Source organism: Bos grunniens, chromosome 13 (genome assembly GCF_055505025.1).
Source record: "Bos grunniens cultivar Pamir isolate PY7600 chromosome 13, Bosgru_T2T1.0, whole genome shotgun sequence".
NCBI lineage: Eukaryota > Metazoa > Chordata > Mammalia > Artiodactyla > Bovidae > Bos > Bos grunniens.
The window spans coordinates 16,068,385-16,088,869 of NC_141177.1; the positions used below are offsets into that span (position 1 = coordinate 16,068,385).

The following is a 20,485-nucleotide window of genomic DNA, read 5'->3' on the forward strand; positions in this document are numbered from 1 at the left end:
ACATAGCTATAGTTCATTCATTTTTGCTGCTGTATAATATTCTTCTCGTGATTATACCACAGTTAATTATTCTATTTTTAATGAGTATTTGGGTTGTTTCCAGTTATTAGCTACTATAAATCATGCTGCTATGATCACTGTGTATGTGTTTTCTAATGCCATGTACACGACTACCTCTGGAAAGAAATGGATTTGGTGGGTCATAGGGCTTGCTGATCTCCAGCTTTGCTAGATAATGCCCAACCGTTTTATAAAATGTACCAGTCTGAACCTCTTATTATAAATGACTGAGAATTTATGGTTCTCCTCCTTCTCTCCAGAATTTTATGGATACTCTTTCTCTTTTCAGAGTCTTTGAACATGCTGATCCTTCCTCTTAGAGTGTTCTCTTTCCCTATTTTGTTATTTATCTTGCTAACTCTGCTGCTGCTGCTAAGTCACTTCAGTCGTGTCCGACTCTGTGCGACCCCTGAGATGGCAGCCCACCAGGCTTCCCCATCCCTGGAATTCTCCAGGCAAGAACACTGGAGTGGGTTGCCATTTCCTTCTCCAATGCAGGAAAGTGAAAAGTGAGTCGCTCAGTCGTGTCTGACTCTGAGTGACCCCATAGACTGCAGCCTACCAGGCTCTTCTGTCCATGGGATTTTCCAGGCAAGAGTACTGGAGTGGGGTGCCATTGCCTTCTCCGTGCTAACTCTAGGCAGTCATTAAAGACTCTTCCTCCTGGCAGTCTTCTCTGACTCCTCAAATCTGGGTTATGTGCCCTCCATATGCCTATGACTCCCTTCATTGTCCCCTCCATAGTCTGCATCACATATATTGTAACTTCTTATTCATCTGCCTGTCTTATCCCCTCCCCTGCACCCAAAAACCAGACTAAAGGATCTCTGAAGGCAAGGTGTGTACCTTGATCTAATATAGTGCCTAGCACACAGCTCAGTAGATGATTATTGAATGAGTAGAATCCATTTCTCCCCTCAACTCATGGCTCCTCTCAACCATTGGGAAGCCAGGTGAGTATTAAGGCTTTTCAGAGAATTGTTGCCAAAACAACAAATAATAACCCTGGGGAAATTAATTGTTAGATCTGGCTCTTTCATTAGTAGCTCATCAAAGGGCTCTGAGCCCCGAGGGGGACTCTTAAGGATAAGTAACCGATCAGCATGGAAGAAAGGGCATCTTCCTGCCATCCCCCCACCGCCACCACCACAAACACACAAACAGATACACCTCCTGCGAATTGCTGGGCCTGGCCATTTAACACAGTTATTACCAACTTCCACTTAGTGAATTATGAGAAACAGCCTCAAGAGAGCTTTCAAAGATCTTCAAATGGATGTTTAAAAGCCTGCGGTTTCTCAGACAGGCTCAGCTAATGGCATTTATTACTTGGAGGATAGGGTATTTACATAAAGCGGGATTTTTATTATAATAATCAGATGGTTCCCGAGAGGGAGGACAGAGAGGAGAGGGGAGAGTGGAGATACAAATATCCTATTTGGATGGATGTCAAACTTAGGAAAGGGGCCTCGTGGGGGTGATCCTAGGGCAGGAGAGGCCAGGTACAGAGAACAAGAGAGTCAGCACGCTGGACAGCTCAATGTGTCTGTCAACGGATCTGTTGATCGGCATACTGTCTGACACTTTTTTCCTACTAGGGTCCTTCCTGTAATGATTTATGGCATGTTCCTCATTTATCCCAGCTATAGTCTGGGCTGGAGATAACCCAGGGTATTCACTAACTCCTGGCTTCATCAGTAGATCTAGGGATTCCTAAGCACTCATCTGCACCACAGTGGTCAAGATGAAGATGAATTAAACAAGTTGTTGCTGACTTCAAGGGCCTTGAATTGGTTATCTGTTTCTGGATAATAAACGACCCCAAAAAAACTTACAGGCATAAAATAATCATTATTTATTGTAATTCTGCTGATTGCGTGATTCTCCCACTGGCAGTGCCTAGGTAATTTATGCAACTGTAACCAGCAAGTGGATCCTTTGGGGCTGGGGGATAAGACAGTGTACAAATTTAATGAGAGTGATTCCAGGAGTGAGTCTGGAAAACGTGTCTTCCAGGTGGGCAGCTCTGAGCAGAAGATTTTAGGAAAAAGAATCAGCATGTAAACAAAGGTATGAACCAACTGGAGGCTGTTTGGGAGCCATGGAAATTGGAAAGTGGTTCTGACCAGATTATCAAAGGGAGAATGATTTCAGATGACTCTGGGGAGGTGCGTAGGGCACTGGATATTAAGTAAGGAACTTAGCCAGTATCTTATGGATTTTGAGGAGACCTGGCATAATATAATAAATATCATTTAGAAGAATAATTGCCAAATAAATATCAAGTACACTATTGAGCATTGGACATATGGCATTATCTCACCTAATCCTTGCTATGATTGTCAGTTTACACATAAATAAGCTGAGGTTTACCCAGGGTTGCATAGTTAATAAGTGCTAGTGGTGTGATTCAGAACTCAGATGGTCTGGCTTTAGAACTGGTTGATTTAGTTACTATATTCCATAGTTGTTATTGGGGGGGGGGGGCGGTTGTGGATCTTGGAGTTGGGAGTGGGACTGGTAATGAGAAATAAGGCAAAATTAAAATTTCATTTCAGAAAAAGGGGGATGTTCCATAATTAAATAAATATGGAGAACACCGGATTAAACAAAGTTTAACAGGTTTCTTTACTGCTGCACTTCTTGGAGCCTAATGTGAAACACTAATACTCAACTGGAAAGTAAGCTCTATAAGTGCAGGGCTCTTGGCCTCTCATCGACAGTTCTTCCAATTTCCAACAGCCAGAATGGTACCAGACATACAGTAGTAGTTCAATAAACATGCACTGAATTAATTAACTGATTTGAGAATCTCCAAGGGCTTCCATATTCCAAAATTATTTAACTACAGAATAGCCTTTTACCAAGGCTGTTTTCCCCTAGTGAGCCTTCAAATGACAATAATGCTCTGTGGAATACAATTGAGAAGTTCAGCCTTAGAGTACATAAAAATTAAATCTAACTTTAATGTGTATCCACTGTGTCTCAGACACTCTTCTTCATTTACCCACTTGTCCGTGCCTCTGCATGCTAAGTTGCTTCAGTCATGTCTAGTCTACTCTTTGCGGTCCTATGGACCATAGCCTGCCAGGTTCCTCTGTCCATGGGATTCTCCAGGCAAGAATACTGAAGTGGGTTGCTGTGCCCTCCTCCAGGAGTCTTCCTGACCCGGGGATCGAACCTGAGTCTCTTACGTCTCCTGCATACCACTAGCGCCACCTGGGAAACCTGTCCATGCCTTTAGGAAACATGAACTGGGAGCTTGGCACTCATTGGATCCCCTACAAAATACCAAGGGACAATGATAAGAAGACATGTCCCATGCCCTCAGCCAGGGAGCATTTTCTCATTTTATATAGGATTTAATTTTATGGATTTGCAACAATCTTGAACAGTTTTCTACCTCGTTAGAGATGTGAAGCTCAGAGAGATGAAATGACTTTCTTAAGGTCTTAACACAGTCAGGTGAAAACTGCTGGCCCTTGCATGATGGACAGCCCTCTCCCACTCACAGGTGGAGCAGAGGGAAGCAGTGGTTGGCTTGGAGAATCCCACTCCATCTACACACTAGGATCCTGGACAATCGGGGGCCAGGGCTGCACTGTCCCTTCAAACAGGTAAACTGAGGTTGCCACTGTTTCTTCCTGCTGCAGGAATAAAGTGTTTCTCAATGGCTGGACCATGCAGCAGAAGTCTGAGCTAGAGAAGCAGCGGACCCCAGACTGTAATGAGGATGTCCTGGGCTACCCAATGGGTGGGTCCTGGCTTCAGGCGATTCCTTAGCCGACACACAAGTCTTCCTGCTGTGGGGGCAGGTGAAGTATGTGGGAGTTCCTTTCATTATCAAAGGGCCGGGCCCCACCTCCCATGGTCATACAGGCACATGCATGTAGGACTATGCACACTTGTCCAGAGACAGGCATGAACATGCACCTGGGGACTCAAGCACATAGGCACACAGACAGGCACACCCACAAAAGGGCACAAAAATGCAGGTGCACACAGAGCACACCCACACAGATGCACACGCAGGGGCCTGTACACTCATCACATACCTGATGAGTCACATACCTGACAACCATCCCTCACTCTGCAGCACTCCATGCTAAGTCCTTCCCTGGAAAGATATGAGAGGAGGTGATGGGATGAGATAAGGCCAGGTTCCAAGGCATAGTGGGCCCATGAGAATCGGTGACATGCTGTCCCTAGACATGGCAGGTCTGGCCCAGGCTGGCTGCTTACAAGGTTCTCTCCTTTCAGCCACAGGTTGTCCACTAAAGCACTGGTCAGCAGACCTGGACTCTTGGAAGTGCCAGCTCTTATAACAAAGTAATCACCTTGACAGATGGAAGAGCTTAAAAGAAGTTCCCCACGATCAGGGTACTTGTGTAACCCTATTTAACATCCCTTAAATAAGCTGTGTGTGTGCTAAGTCGCTTCAGTCATGTCCAGCTCTTTGCGACCCCTGGCCCGCCAGGCCCCTCTGTCCATGGGGATTTTCCAGGCAAGAATACCGGAGGGGGTTGCTGTGCCCTCCTCCAGGAAATAAGTAAGTTCCATCATTTTGGGAGTCAGAGTAGTCACATCACTCATTTCCTAACATTAAATGTGATCAGTTTCAAATCCGCATCCAGCTGGCCAGGAAGAAAATTCAACTAGTCAAAATTGAGCTTCCCTCTTCACCTCCACCTCTGCCAACTGAACTGAGGTCCTAAGGGTTTACTCAGAGCAGGTCATCTGGGGAGAATCCTCTGGTTCTCCATTCCCACTGGCCATTATTAAAATGCTCTTTGTCCAAACTCACATATAGTTATCCCTCTGTATTCATGGGGGACTGGTTTCAGGACCACCCCAGAATACCAAAATCTGTGGATGCTCAACTGTCTTGTGTAAAATAGCACAGTACAGCCAACCTTCTGTATCTGAGAATTCTGTATCCATGGATTCTGAATTTGTGAATTCAAGCAACTGGCAGATATTGAGGGCTGACTGTAGTCCTTGAAGCCATGTGATTCTGAGGTCTGAATGTCAGTCATATACACAGGGACCCCTGTTGGGTCTGAAAACTCTGATGCCTTTCCTACAGAGAGGCTCCCAGGTGGGCTTCCTTAGCATTCCAGAGTTCTAGAAGTGGGTGTGCAGATTGTCATACACACATACACACACTCCCTGGATGAGACTCTAGAGTGTCCTGGAGAACAATCAGTTAAAAAGAGTCACTGAAATATAAATATGTCTTCCTTTATCAGCCCGACTCTCCAACAAAATTGATCGACTCCCAGCACACTTAATTCCAATGAAACGCACGTTCTCGGTGCTATAAAAATGACTTTATCACGGTCAAGAAGAGAACGATTAAAAGAAATGAATATGTGGGTGATTGAATACAGGATGTCCAGTGACAGTGCAGTGGAGGACGAAGATTGCTATCTCGGTTCAGCCTCTGCTGGGTTTACAGTCCTCCCAGGGGCTGCCCCATCTCTGAGCAGAGGTGGGATGGCCACAGAGTAAATGCTGCCCTGGCCACACCTGGCAGCCATCACGCGGCACACACATCACAATCACCTGGGCTGGCCTGGCCGCCTCTGGCCTCCTGTTGCGGTCAGCACAGAGAAAGCACGGACTGAGGACCCTGGGGTCAGACTAAGGGGGTCGGAATGCCAGCTCTCTCATGTAATAGCTGTGCGGCCTTACATAAGCTGGCTAACCCCACTATACCCCACTTTCTCCTTCCGGAAAATGGGAATAATGATAACAGGAGGGTTTCACTGAGTTTGCTGTGAAGATTAAATGTTGTAACATACCTGAAGTAGAGTGATGGACCCAGGGGAGGCCAGGGCTGACTGACTTGGTGTTTGTGTTTTCACTCGGATCTGTGCTTGCCTTCCTGAGCTTGGGCTTCCCTTATGGCTCAGCTGGTAAAGAATCAACCTGGGTTTGATCCCTGGGTTGGGAAGATCCCCTGGAGAAGAGAAAGGCTACCCACTCCAGTATTCTGGACTGGAGAATTCCATGAACTGCGTAGTCCATGGGGTCGAAAAGAGTCGGACATAACTGAGCCTACCAGGCTCCTCTGTCCATGGGATTTTCCAGGCAAGAGTACTGGAGTGGGTTGCCATTCCAGGGATGGAACCCAGGTCTCCCTCATTGCAGGCAGACACTTTACCGTCTGAGCCACCAGGGAACATATGATCCCTGGGAAGGGATGATCTCTTGGGACGGGATCATCTTAGCTGGGAGGAGCCTGGCATGTGGGTGGAAGAATGCCTGTCTCCCTGTAGATCCCTGCTGCCCTCCGCTACAGTCCCAGGTTCTTTGCCCAGAATTCAAGGCCCTCCAAGATCAAACCCCATCCACCCCTGCTTCGGTCATTGCGGACTCACCTCCTCCAGGAGGTCTTCCCGGATCTCGCCAGGCGAGTCTGAGGTCCCTGCTCTGGAGCTGCCAGAGTGCCTGAGAATACCTCCCGATCTTAAAATAGGGAGATCCGCACTGAATGAAGCAGAGGGAGAGCTGTGGGCTAGGAGTGGGGAGACTCGGGTCCTGGGGCTTGGCGTAGGACTGAGCAGAACTCACCCCCAAACCCCCTTCCCATTCTCCACCCGGGGCAGGAAAGGAGCTGGGCCGGGGGCTCCAGGTCGGCGACCACGTGCCATCCCCAGACCGGCACTCGCCCGGGGCTCCTGGGCGCAGAACAAAGGGCCCGGCGCTGGGCCGCGGCGGAGCGGAGCGCCCCCCGCCCAGCCCTCTGCGCTTGCGCCCGGCGTGCGCTAGCCACTCGCTGGGCCCCCAAGGTTGGGTCCCGGTCCGGGTCCAAGTCCGGGTCGAGGTCTCGCGCCCCGGAGGGGCTCCTGGGGGAGGATTTGGGGCGGGCGTGGGCGGGAGATCAGCAGGTGCTCCCTCGCTCGCTCCCCACACCCCCAATCCGGCCCCCTCCCCCGCACCTTCCGCGGACAGTTAGAAGCATTGCTTTGGTTTTGCTGACCCGCTTGGAGCCGAGTAGAAAATTATCTGTTGCCGCGAAAATAATTAAAGGTGGTGCCCGTGGGGGCGCGTTAGAGTTCCCTCCCTCCCCGCCCTGGGAGAGTCGGGGACCGAGAGGGAGAGGAGCTATGCCTGGGGACCCCAGAGGCCCCAGAACCTGCCAAACTGGACCCAACTTCGGGTGTTTCCGGACATACAGGGCACTGGGTGGGCCATCCTTTCTGACTCCCCTGGTTTAACAAACCCTGAGTCTTCACCATGGCGACGAGACCCTGGGGGATCAGCCCCTGCTCCTGCCGCAACCCACACTGACCACGGTGCCCTTTAGTGTCCCCACGACTTCAGTGTCCTTTCTGCTTCCTGGACATGCTGATGGCTTTCATGATCTAGGGTCTCTGCACGTGTTCCTCCTTCTGTGTGGAAAGCTGTGGACCTCACTCTACCATGACTGGCTCCTACCCTCTCAGCTGAATGTCACCGCCTCCAGAAGCCCTCCCTGAACATCCTTTTGGAAGTAGAATTCCCCACTACCTTTTTAGTCCCTATGCCCCCTGTTGGTTTCCTTCTCTTTCAAGGCATGTGTCAAATTTTGTAATTAGACATTGATTGGTTTAAAGCTTCCTAAGAGCATGGCAGTCTGTCCCTCACTACCCCTTTCTTAAGTACCCACCTGAGTGCCTGGCTTCCCCTCCTCCTTTTTCTTCCTGAGAAGTAAAGGTTCAAGGGAACCCCTGATGGAAGAGAAGGTGGCAGGGTGGACAGGTCAAGAAGTGCATCTCCTTGGCAGGTCCGGTCAGGGAAGGTGGGTTCTCAGTGTGGGCTGGTTGTCTCTGACCTGGCTCCTGAGGCCCCCATGGCTATTCCAGCCTTAGGTTCCAAGTGCCTGGCACAGAAGGGTTCACCGTCCCCTACAGGAGCTACTAACCACGTGGCCAGTAGCCATTTGAGCCCCACTAGAGATGTGAAACAAGCATACAATGCAGACTGAACTTTGAGTGTGAAGGAAAGAATGTAAAATAGCTCATTAATGACTTTTTATATTGATTCTGTGTTGAAATGTTGACATGAATATTTCGGATCCATTAAGTTAAATAAAATATATTCTTAAAATTAACTTTACCTGTCTCATTATTTTTTTAAATATGGCTACTAAAAATGTAGAATGATATACGTGGGTTACATTTGTGACAGCCATATATTTTCTTTGGATGGTGCTGAGCTGAGTGTCTGATTGACTCCATAGGTCTGCCCCTCAGCTCCTGGCCAGCCACATTTAAGGGGAGGGGAATAAATGCTACCACTTGACAGTGAGTGTCCAGAAACTGGGGGGCCAAACTGAACAGCCCATTTCTTCCAGCCGACACCTAAAGATGGGCCACTGTGTCCTTCGCCTGCGGGAGGGTGGGAGCAAACCCAGATGGGTTTCACATGGATCGCCTGCCTCTTCCCACTTCTTGTAAATTTTCACTGACTCCATTGAGCACTGAGTTGGTTCACCTCCAACCTCCATTCCCTCATTCTCCCTCTAATACAACCAGCCACCTCTCTACAAATTTGAGTTGAGTTCACAATGGATTCTTCCATATTGCAATAGTATGTTACTATTTTGCGTTACAATACAAATCGTCCTTCCCACATTCAACTAGCATCTGGCTCTGTTTACCTTTGACAGAGGACACCTAGGGGAAGTTGGCAGGGGCTGGCGTGTGTGCGTGTGTGTGTCTGTGTGTGTGTGTGTGTGTGTGTGTGTGTGTGTGCGCTAAATCACTTCAGTTGTGTCTAACTCTTTGTGACCCCCATGGACTGTAGCCTGCCAGGCTCCTCTGTCCATGGCATTTTCCAGGCAGGAATGCTGGAGTGGGTTGCCAAGCCCTTCTGAAGGGGATCTTCCTGACCCAGGGATCAAACCCACGTCTCTTGTGTCTCCTGCATTGCAGGCAGATTCTTTACCTCTGAGCCACCGGGGAAGCCCCAGCAGTGGCTTGGCTGACCCCAGGTCTGGGTTCCTTGGCTCCAAGGGCCACTCACAAGAGTCCAGTCTCCTCCAAGTCTCTCTCTGAATGCTCAGTCTTCTTACCCTCTGGATAAAGGCAGTGTTCTCTAATTTAATCATCTACAAATCACTATCAAAATGTAGGCTTTATCTGTGTGCCAGCCACACTATTATTTTCTTAATATTTTTCTTTAAATGGGTTCAACTCTTTTACTTTGTCAACTACTTACTAAATTTCAACTTTTACCCTTTTTACGTTTATTTAAAAGGGAATTCATATTACTGCCATAAATGCAAAACCAGTATCTCTGGCCATAAAGGTAAGATATCTATAAAGATAAAAACAATGAAAGAACCATAATGCTACTAAAATCAAGCCAGTCAAGGCTGCTTGCTTTCTCCTTAAAAAAAAGTTCCGGGGCTCCCCTGGTTGCTCAGTGGTTAAGAATTCGCCTGCCACTGTAGGAGACATGGGTTTGATTCCTGGTCTGGGAAGATTCCACATGCCCCGGAGCAACGAAGCCCGTGTGCCACAACTATTGATCCTGTGCTCTAGAGCCCAGGAAGCACAACTGCTGAGCCCACACACTGCAACTACAGAAGCTGGCAAGCTCCAGAGCCTGTGCCCCACAACAAGAGAAGCCGCCACAACGAGAAGCCCGTGCTCCACCACTAGAGAAAGTCCACACAGCAAAGAAGACCCAGTACAGCCAAAAATAAATAAATAATTTTTTAAAAAAAAGGAGATCAGGAGTGCTAGGCTTGTGTTGAAGACATACCAGCATCAAGCTGCTACTTTCTTCTCTGCCAAAGCAGAGTTGCAATATGACTAAAGAGGGCATGTCCTTCTCACAGCAGGATTTATATATTTGAAGCCAGGACAAAGCACTAACCTGTGCAGGGGATTTAAAATCCAGGCCTGGAAGTAGTGTATCAGGTAAAGTCATTGAGAGCTGATTTTCTGAGCTAAATGATAGCAGGACTAGTCATAATAATAGAGATTACTCGCTGTGCAGTTATGCACCTCATACCCTGTTGGTCACTAAAAACATTAGTTTATTTAATGCTTGCATCAACTCGGTTTATCTGTGGTTTTAACCACTGCCAGGTATCTTGCCTCTCACCTTGAAGAAAGGTCTGGTATTTGCATCCAGTGTGGACATGTTGGTGACAGGGGCTGCGACGGTAGAGAAGGTACTGCCTGCTGTGGCTATTGCCATTTGGCATGCAGCACTGGTGGCTTGATGGCATGCAAGAGCGGGCTCTCCCCTTCACAAACGGTGTGAAAAATCAGGAAAGTCACTTCACCTTTCTGAGCCTCAGTTTTCCCATCTGTCAATGGGGCCAGCCTGGGGCTCTCCTCTCCTGGCCTGACTCAAGTCGAAATAAAGGGCAGGAAAGCACTTTGTCTGTAATCTGTGTGACGATGATTGGCTTAAGAGCATCTTGCTGATGATCACTGCAGAAACTCCCTCCCCAAAACACAGTGCAGAAGCCACACAAGCGAGTAGTAAAAGGTACTTAATAAGTAATAAGGGCAAACACTGAGCACTTACTATATCGTATCGCTGCTCTAGTTACTGCACACATAGTGACCAATTGATACCTTACAACAGTCCTACAGGGAAGCGTTTGTTATTTTCATCCTCATTTTGCAGAGTGGGAAACTGAAGCACAGAGAGGTCAAGTAACTGGCCCAAGGTCACCCTGCACGAAGTGGCAGAACTGGATTTGAACCCAGGCAGCTGGGCTTGAGCATCAGTCCCTTCACCGCGACTCTGGTGCATCTTTACATTTACAACAGACAAACCAGACGTTGTTGTTGTTCAGTCGCAAAGACATGTCCAACTCTTTGTGACCCCACCGACTGTAGCTCACCAGGCTCCTCTGTCCATAGGATTTCTCAGGCAAGAATTTCCTTCTCCTGGGGATCCTCTGGACCCAGGGATTGAACCCGTGTCTCCTGCATTGGCAGGCTGAGTCTTTACCGCTGAGCCACCCAGGAAGCCTCAAATTAAATGACTCGGTGGTTAACAGAGTTGGGGCAAATCCCCTGTTTAATGAAGCCCTGATTGGTTTAAAGTAAAAATCTTCTAATTATGATGAGAAAGGAGAATGTCTTAGGCAAGGTCTTGTTTACTGTCCACTCTGGTGATTACAAGCCCTCCAGTTCTGGTTGGAAGGGAAAGATAAAGTCAAGGATTGAGATGGCGATGGAGGAAGAGCTCTGAGCTCATTTGCAGAGAGAACCCGAATGCTAGCCCGGGGCCAAGCTGCTGCTGGCTGCTGCTGCTGCTAAGTCGCTTCAGTCGTGTCCAACTCTGTGCGACCCCATAGGCGGCTGCCCACTAGGCTCCCCCGTCCCTGGGATTCTCCAGGCAAGAACACTGGAGTGGGTTGCCATTTCCTTCTCCAATGCATGAAAGTGAAAAGTGAAAAGTGAAAGTGAAGTCGCTCAGTCGTGTCCCCATGGACCCCATGGACCGTAGCTCACCAGGCTCCTCCGTTGCAAATATTTGTTCTCTCTGAGTCTCCACACACAACAGCAACAACAGCAAGTGCTCACAGGTGCCAAAAACCGCGCCCGGCATTTTCCATGCCTCTCAATGGGCCTCTGAGATTTGAATCATCACCTTCACTTAGGGGGTGGAGCAATAGAGGCTCAAGATTGCGACGAACCTTCTTGGGACCGTGGGCAGGGGGTGTTCCTGGCCAGAAAGGAAGGCTGAGGGGGTCTCTGGGCAGAGAGGGGGAGGGGCGGGACCATCCTGGTCTCTTTCACGGCTATGAATAGTTAAGAGGCAATTACGATGCTAATTTGCAGAGCTAATGACTGTAGCTCGGAGAGAGGGGGAGCTGGGAGACTCTGTCTGCCAGAGCTGCCAGTCAGCGCCCTGCAGGCACAGTTCCCTTGAAATCTCTGGACCATGGCTGAGTCTAGGCAGAGACACTGGCTCCTTGTCCCCGAAACGTCGTGGTCCCTGGTCCCAGACAAGACTCATCTCTGCCAGGTCCTTCCTCAGTGTCCCTCAGGACGAAAGCAGTGTTGCTAGGACTTCAGGCCAGTGATCAGGAGGCGGCTGCAGACTCCAGGGACCAAGAAAGGTGTTCAGGAAGGACTTCCCCGGTGGTCCAGTGGTTAAGAATCCTCCCGCCAATGCAGGGGACACAGTTTGATCCCTGGTCCCAGAGGATCACACATGCCACAGAGAAACTAAGCGTGTGCGTCACAAGGACCGAGCCAGTGCTCTAGACCCATGAGCCGCAGTTACTGAAGTTACTGCCTAGAGGTCATGCTCCACAAGAAGAGAAGACCCTGCGATGAGAAGCCCGTGTGCCGCAACGAAGAGTAGCCCCTGCTCACTGCAGCTAGAGAAGGCCCGCAGCAACAAAGACAAAGCACAGTCAAAAATAAATAAACCTTAAAAAAAGATGCTCAGGAAATTTTTTCATCTTCCCCCTCCCTGGAACAAAAACAATAATAACAATAGTACTCACAAAACAAGATGTGTTTATCTTGTTGGAGGCAGGCAGTCTGTGACTCACTAGCCCTGTGGGTTTAGGCAATGTACTTTACTTCCTGTGCCTCAGTTTCCTCATCTGTAAAATGGGGATGAAAAAATGCCTATCTCATAAGGCGAGTATCAAGTTTAATTGACACAATGCCCATAAGCCCTTGGCGTGATACTGAAAGTGGAATAGAGGTCACTGTGGGCAGGGTCGTGGGGATGTCACCCCGAGTAAGATGCACAGGGTCCCAGGCTTGTGGTGGAGAAAGAAACAATTAAACGAGTGATCAGAGAACAACATGAAAGGCGCTGCGATGGGCAAGGTTAAGGGGGCTGTAAGCTCATAGTGACGGAGGGGCATAATCAGGATGAAGGTGGGGAGTGGCAGGTAGGGAGGGCTTCATGGAAGAGCAGGTGTCTCAGAAAGGCCAAATGTGGGACAAAGATTTTCAGATGAAGACTGGGGTAAAGGGGTAGAGGATGGAGATTCCTTCTCCATCACTGTTTCATCAGCAAATCCATCAGTGCCAGGCGGAGCCCTCTCCAGTCATCACACACATGACATTGACTCAGAAGTCACATCTCACTAGGAAGTCAGGGCTCGGGGACTGAACTGTAGGAGGGGTTCATGTGACACGGGTACACATCACGGGCACATCAGAATAAGGGAATTGCCCACAATTAACTGTGACTGTGTCATTGTGACTGATGCTGCAATACGTGGCAAAAGAGTGGGAGAGAGGAAAAGGACAGATGTTGGATTGAATTGCTGCCAAAAGGGGGGCTTCCAAAAAAAACAAAACAAAACAAAAGGGGGGCTTCCCAGGTGGCGCTAGTGGTAAGGAACCCACTGCCAATGCAGGAGACACAAGAGACGTGAGTTCAATTCCTGGGTCAGGAAGAGCCCCTGGAGGAGGGCATGGCAACCCACTCCAGGGTTCTTGCCTGGAGAATGCCCATGGATAGAGGAACCTGGCAGGCTGCAGTCCATGGGGTTGCAAAGAGTCAGACACAACTAAAGAGACTGAGCACCCATGCACGCAGCCAAAAGAGAGTGAGGAAATTTCCTCCTCCCTCGAGCTCTTGTCAAGGTGGCTCCAAGGAGGAGGACGACTGTGAAGGCAGCGAGGGGGGAGTCCCTCCATGTCACAGAAGACCTTCCACGGCTCCTCCCCCTCCTCTTGTTAATCCAGGGCTTCTCAGACGTGAGCACACACCAGAGCCACCTAAGGACTTGTTAAAACACAGCTTCTGGTCCTGGCCCTGAGGTTTCTGGTTTAGTAGATTTGGGGTCAGACCCCAAAATTTGCATTTTTAACAAGTTCTCGGGTTGCCAATGTTGCTGTTCGGCGTACCACACTCTGAGAAACCTGGTTCCCTAGCCTCATCTCCTGCCATTTCATCTCATGCCCCCTACAAACCACAGCCTTGCCCCCACCCCATGCCTGCTGCCCATCATCAGTGGGTTTTTTGGTTTTGTTTTGTTTTAACGTTTTGGCTGTATAGCATGTGGGATCTTAGTTCCCTGACCAGGGATCGAACCCACGTGAGCAGTCTTGGAAGTGAGCAGTCTTAACCACTAGACTGCCAGGGAATTCGCTATCAGTGTTTCTGATGTGTGGTAAAGGCCAAGAAAGTCTGACCCAACCACACAGAATGAGACAATGGAATTCTGAACTCAATTGACTAGGAGACATGAAAAATCAAAACAAAACCTAAACTAAAACGAACCCTCTGAAGCTAGTTTATGTGGAAGGACTCAAGTAAGAGTGTACATCTGTGGTCCTCTGCTCCAGCCCTCGCGGGACCTATCTGAACACCTTGTTCTCCAACCTCTCTCCGCATTCAAGCAGGTCCAGGAGAGTTAGCCAAAGATGGCAACAGACAGCGTGGCTCAAGAGGCACATGTATGACCTGTGTGTCTCTATTCTCCCCGCCTCCCCGCTGCAGACATCACTAATCACTCACAGCTCTCTGGAACCGACTTAGCATCAGAATCTTCCCAGTGTGGTCCAGACATCCACTTCCAAATAAGCAGACCTGGTACTCAAATTTAAAATTATGTGTACTGGTCAGGAACTGAGGATGCCTTCCTCACTGCCTCTCTTGACTCCTCTAATTACAAATTACTTCTATTCATTACCTGCTTCTGTCTCAGCTCCTGGTTCCATTCTCCTGCATCCCTGCCACCTCGTGATACTCTCAGCCATACAGAAATTTAGACTTCAACTCTTTTGAGTGGACTTTTACTTTGGAGCTTAGCACAAGGCCCAGCAACATCAGATACCTAAGCCATGTTGTTGTTATCTGGGAGTCTCTGAGTGAAAAAAAGCAAGTTTAGAAAAAAAAAAGAAAAAAGGCAAGTTTTCCTAGTGTCTCAGTTATTACTGCCTAATAAGCTGCTCCAAAACTTACTAGCTTCTGGAGAACTCTATACTTTGAAAAGATACATGCACTCCAATGCTTACTGCAGCGCTATTTACAATAGCCAAGACACAAAAGCAACTGAAATCCACTGACAGAGGATTGGATAAAGAAGATGTGGTATATATATAGACACAATGGACTATTACTCAGCCAAAAAAGTTATGAAATATTGATATTTGCAATACCATGGAGGGACCTAGAGATTATCATACTAAGTGAAATAAGTCAGAGAAAGACAAATATCATAAGATATCACTTATATGCAGAATCTTAAAAGATGATATGAATGAACTTATTTATAAAACATAAACAGGCTCAGACTTTAAAGATAATCTTATGATTATCAAAGGGCAAATGTGGGGAAATAAATTAGGAGTTTGGATTAATATATACACACTACTATATATAAAATAGGTAATCAACAAGGATCTACTGGATAGCACAAGGCACTTACTCAATATTCTGTAATAACCTATGTGGGAAAAGAATCTGAAAAAGAATGGTTGTATGTGTATGTATAACTGAATCACTCTGTTGTACACTTGAAGGTAACACAACATTATACAATGAATCAATTATGTGTGTGTGTGCCCAGTCACTTCATTCGAGTCTGACTCTTTGTGACCCAGTGAATTGTAGCCCAATCTGTTCATGGGATTCTTCAGGCAAGAATGCCAGAGTAGGTTGCCATGCCTTCCTCCAGGGGATCTTCTCAACCCAGGGATCAAACCCACATCTCCTGTGCTTCCTGCATTGCAAGTGGACTCTTTACAGCTGATCCCGCAGGGAAGCCCAAATCATATTATACTCAAATATAAAATAAAAATTAAATTTTAAAAAGTACTAGCTTCAAGCAACAATGGTTTTACTTGCTCATCATTCTGTGGGTTAAAGCTTTGGTAGGGTTCAGCTGGATGCTTCTTCAGCTTCCCATGCCATCATATGGCCTTCTCACATGGCTGGCAAATGATACAGATTTCAGGAGGGTCTTTCCACGTAGCTGCTCGGGCTTCCTCACATCATGGTGGCTGGATTCCAAGAAGGAGCATTTCAAGTGACAAAGGCAGAAGCTGTTGATCTCCTAGGATCCAGTTTCAGAGCTACACAGTGTCACTCCCGTCACATACTACTGGTCAAATGGGCCATAGAATCAGCGCTGACTTAAGAAGAAGGGAAATAGACTCTATTTCTCCAGGAGAGGAGTGGCAAAAAATTTGCACCATTTTTGAGCCATCAAATCTGTAGCGTTTAAGATTATGGTATCCAGTACATGCTCAATAAGGTCTTCAATAATGGCGGCTCAGTGGTAAAGAACATGCCTGTCAATGCAGCAGACCAGGGTTCAGTCCCTAGATCAGGAAGATCTCCTGGAGAAGAGAATGGCTACCCTCTCCAGTATGCTTGCCTGGGAAATCCCATGGACAGAGGAGCCCGGCGGGCTACAATGCATGGGGTCGCAATGAGTCAGACATGACTTAGTGACTAAGCAACAACAACAGATGCTCAATAAGTATTTCTTTTTAAGCAATTAATTTTCCAATTTATTTTTGACTGTGCTGTCTTTTGTTGTGGGCTTTCTCTACTTGCAGAGGCAGAGGCTACGCTTCACTGTGACCCAAGGGCTTTTCGTTGTGGTGGCTTCTCTTGTTGCAGAACACAGGCTCTAGAGCACAGGCTCAGTAGTTGTGGGGCATGGGCTTAGTTGCCCCAAGACACGTGGGATCTTAGTTTTCAGACCAGGGACAAAACCTGCATCTCCTGCATTGGCAGGCAGATTCTTAACCGGTGGACCACCAGGGAAGTCCACAATCAAGATGGTTTTTTTTTAATTAATTTATTTTTTATTTGAAGGATAAAATTTTTTTATAGAATGTTGTCGTTTTCTGTCAAACATCATATAAATCAGCCATAGGTGTACAAATGTCCCCTCCCGCAATCAATATTTTTTAAGTGAATGAATGAATTGATGTTATTGCCAGGACTGGCTGGGGCTCTTGCAATTCATCCTGTAACCCAGATCCCAGGCCTGCCTCACGTTTCCTTGCACAAACCCAGACTTAGGTCCTGACCCAACTGCATGCTACTGCAGGGTGATTGGTGGATTCCTACACCCATCCTGGTATGTGGGAGGGACGAAGGAGGTGCAGGCCTTAAGGGTGGGGACCCCACCAAAGGGTACGGGTAGAAGCTCCCTGGAAATTAGTCACACTTGGGGGCAGGGAGTCAAGGCTGCCCCTGGCCCATTTCTATCTTGTTGATGTGGAATTGGAGAAAATGCTGATTTTTTTTTTTTTTTTTTTTTGAGCACTGGAGACAGAGAGCAATCTGGGTTGCTATGCAACCAGTGCCTGTGCCCAGCTGATAACACCAGAGGAATTAACTGTCCTTGTCCCGCACAGGCTCTGGAGGAGGCGGCTGATGCTGCCTCCCAGCACCCTAGCCTCAGCCCCCCACCAGCTCAGTTTCTGGCCCAGCTATGGATGGGGGAGTCTGGCCTCTCTCTTGCTTCACAAAGAGCAACCAGGGGAGTCCCTTGCCTCCTGCCAAGGAGGAGGGCATTGCAGAGTGTAAGGAGGGGGCTGCCTGGGGGTCTCTTGGACACAGGGCATCCTTGTCTTCTTTGATCTGCTAATGAGCTGTGAATTAAAGACAAACACAAACTCAGATGGAGGCTGGAAAGAGGGCAAGGCTTGTGAGGGCCTGGCCCAGAGTGAGGACAAGATGGGCAGAATGGGGACACCTCCTGCGGCAGCAGAAGAACACAAACACTGCAGCAGCCGGGGCTCAGCCTGCTCTGCCCACACAACAAGCCCCCCAAGGCCCAGGGAGAGGCAGGCCAGGCAGGGAGGGGATGTCCCAGTGGGCAAGGGAGAAGGGGGCGGGCAGGAAGGGCCTTGGCATCCTCAGAGGACCAAGGACTCTCATCCCCAGAGTCTAAGGAGCAGAGAGAAGCCTGTATAGGGACTCAGGGAGGAATCCTCAGGGGGAGACCCAGGGAGACATATTTAATGTGTTCATCTCCTCACTGGATCGACACTTTGAGGACAAAGACCATGTAATATAAGGATTTCCGAGTCAGACCTGCATTCAAATCCAACCACTTATATAGCTGTGGAACCTTGAGCCAACCACTTCAACTCCCTGAACATCAACCTTCTCAGCCACAAAAAAAAGGAGAATAATATCTCAACAGATGTGTCATGAGAATAGAACGTGATCATGTATTTGGTTTAACCACAAACTGCTTTTCTGTGAGTGAAAACCAGTTGAATATCAGCTCATCCTAAACCGTCCAGCGCTGAGCAGTGTCCCACACCCATAACATACTCCGTAAAATAGAAGCAGCTATTGATCCCTGGTATTGTAATGGGTGGTACTCCAGTGCGCGTGTTCAGTGGATGAATGAATGAACGAAGAAGGGCAGGCTAGGGACACAGCAGGGGCTGAGTGGCCCGTGGCTGGTCCCCAGAGCCCAGAAGATGCTGACAGGTGAAAAGGGCATAACCCCTGGGTCAGCAGGGGACAATGTTCACAGCCCCTGCCTTTCTCCTCCTCCCTCCTCAGCCCCTCGCCCCCTCCCCCTGCCTCTGGATGCCCTCTGTTTATTTCTCTCTCTTGCCCCATTTACTGAGCAAAAGTCTTGTTTTCAGGTTACCATGGTTACCATTTACTTGCACACTTACTCTGTGCTGGGCTCCAATCTAAGCACTTTGCAGACATTAACTCATCTACTCTGAACAACCACCTAACTTGAACCTTATTTTTAACCCTTTGAGATAGGGTTTGACATCTGTTATTTTATTGAGGCATAATGTGCATACAATAAAACATACACCAGTCTCAGTTTATAGGTCAGCGAGTTTTGGCAAATGGATACATCCATACAGCCACTACCTTAGTCAAGAGGCAACATTTTTAGAACTTCCCACGTGGTCCAGTGGTTAAGATTCTTTCTTCCAATGCCAGGGGCTCGGATTCAATCTCTAACGGTTTGATCCCTGGTCAAGGAACTAAGATCCCACATGCTGTGCAGTGAGACCAAAAAAAAAAAAAAAGATGCCACAGTCTCATCACCCCAGAAAGTTCCCGCCTGCCCTTTGCAGTCAAGCCCCCCACGGAGTCTCCCGCCCATCCCTCTGCACCAGCTGCCACTGAAGTGCTTTTTGTCACTGTAAACGTGTTTTCACTTTTCTAGCATTTTGTATGGGAATCATACAGTGTGTACATTTTTTGTCTGACTTCTCTTATTTATCATTAATGTCTCCCTTTTAATTACTGAGTCATTGTTATGGATTGAATCATGTCTGTACCCCACCCCCTGAAAATTCAGTGGTTAAAGTCCTAACCACCAACGTGATTGTATTTGGAGACCGGACATAAAAGGGGCAATTAAGGCATCACCGACTCAATGGACATGAGTTTGAGCAAGGTCTGGGAGTTGGTGATGGACAGGGAAGCCTAGCGTGCTGCAGTCCACGAGGTCGCAAAGAGTCAGACATGACTAAGAGACTGAACTGAACTGAACTGAAGGTTAAATTAGGCCATAAACGCCTGATGTCCTTATAAGGAGAGGAAGAGACAAGTGGGGATGGACAGGCAGGAAGGAAAGACCACGCGAGGACGCAGCAAGAAAGCAGCCATCTGCAAGGTTAGGAAAGGGACCTCGGGAGAAACGAAATGTGCCTCAGCTTGATCTTGGACTTTCAGCTCCAGAATTGTGGGAACTGATGCCCCAGCTGGAGCCTGGGGGTCCCTGCCAGGGATAAGAAAGCAAGGAAAGGGGAGGAGGCCTGGGAGGTTCCTGGGAAGGACTATCCCCCATCTTTGCCCTCAGAGGCCAGGATACACCAACCTTCAGCAGGAGCCCAGTTAGAGGAGTGGGTGGTGCCCCACAGGCTGAGGGAAGACTGGGAGCAGGAGAGGAGATATGCAGGGGGAGACTGCTGAAGAAAGACCCTGCTAAGGACTCAGGACAGGCTCTGCCTCAATAAACCTCAGTCTGCCTGTCATTGCAATGGGCGTGATAATTCTCTTCCTGATCCATGGAGCTGGAAGGGATTTTAAAGAGAATGAGAGGAATTTCCTAGGCAGTCCAGTGGTTACGAGTCAGCCTTGCAAGGCAGGGGACAAATTCTGTGGTTCAGTCCTTGGTCTGGGAAGATCCCACATGTTGTGAGGCGACAAAGCCCAAGTCCCGCAACTACTAAAGCTCACAGACTCTAGAGCCTGTGCTCCACAAGAGAAGCCACCGCAAAGAGAAGCCCACACACCACAATAAAGGCCCAGTGCAGTCAAAAATTAATTAATTAATTAAATTATTTTTAAAAATAAAAGAGAACGAGAGCGCTGGAGTCCCATGTTGCCAAGTCAGTGAAGTGGGGAGTGGGGAGACGGGTCACCTCCATTTCACAGATGATAAAGCTGAGACCCAGGGAAGAGAAGGGACACTGGGGTCTGGGCCAGCCCACCACGAAGCCCCACCGCTGCGGGCTGAGACTCTGTCTCCAGGTCT

At 48.3% G+C, this 20,485-nt stretch overlaps 1 protein-coding gene across 4 annotated transcripts in view; it reads right to left on the bottom strand.

Annotated features, from left to right (window-relative positions):
• ADIG (adipogenin) overlaps positions 1-20,485 on the bottom strand; it is a 76,670-nt gene that overhangs the window by 31,526 nt on the left and 24,659 nt on the right. Inside the window, exon 3 of one of the 4 annotated variants that reach the window (XM_086331894.1) lies at positions 4,155-4,177. The exons of the other annotated variants lie outside the window; for them this stretch is intronic. The gene's annotated coding sequence lies outside the window, so the exon portion shown is untranslated. Of the gene's footprint in view, positions 1-4,154; positions 4,178-20,485 lie in introns of those variants that run through there. 4 annotated transcript variants of the gene reach the window in all.